General features: G+C 71.4%; 1 protein-coding gene across 2 annotated transcripts in view; it reads left to right on the top strand.

The window, feature by feature from the left end:
- Positions 1 to 573, top strand: part of GALNT9 (polypeptide N-acetylgalactosaminyltransferase 9) — a 118775-nt gene that overhangs the window by 73527 nt on the left and 44675 nt on the right. The gene's annotated exons all lie outside the window — the stretch shown is intronic.

Below are 573 nucleotides of genomic sequence, written 5' to 3'. Positions count from 1 at the left end.
CAGCGAGGGTGAGCGTGGCCGCGGCGTCCGGGGACAGCGAGGGTGAGTGTGGCCGCGGCGTCCGGGTACAGTGAGGGTGAGTGTGGCCAGGCATGAGGGTGAGCGTAGCCACGGCGTCCGGGGACAGTGAGGGTGAGTGTGGCCGTGGCGTCCGGGGACAGCAAGGGTGAGCATGGCCACAGCGTCCGGGGACAGTGAGGGTGAGTGTGGCCGGGCATGAGGGTGAGCGTGGCCACAGCGTCCGGGGACAGCGAGGGTGAGCGTGGCCGCGGCGTCTGGGGACAGCAAGGGTGAGCATGGCCACGGCGTCCGGGGACAGCAAGGGTGAGCGTGGCTAAGGCGTCCGGGGACAGTGAGGGTGAGTGTGGCCGGGCATGAGGGTGAGCGTGGCCACGGCGTCCGGGGACAGCGAGGGCGAGCGTGGCCGCGGCGTCCCGGGACAGCGAGGGCGAGTGTGGCCGGGCATGAGGGTGAGCGTGGCCACAGCGTCCCGGGACAGTGAGGGTGAGCGTGTCTGTGGCATCCGGGGACAGTGAGGTTGAACGTGGCCGCAGCGTCCCGGGACAGTGAGGG

Source organism: Sapajus apella, unplaced genomic scaffold (genome assembly GCF_009761245.1).
Source record: "Sapajus apella isolate SASKATOON/1434 unplaced genomic scaffold, GSC_monkey_1.0 scaffold218, whole genome shotgun sequence".
NCBI classification, from domain to species: domain Eukaryota; kingdom Metazoa; phylum Chordata; class Mammalia; order Primates; family Cebidae; genus Sapajus; species Sapajus apella.
This window is presented reverse-complemented; position numbering and strand designations above follow the sequence as displayed.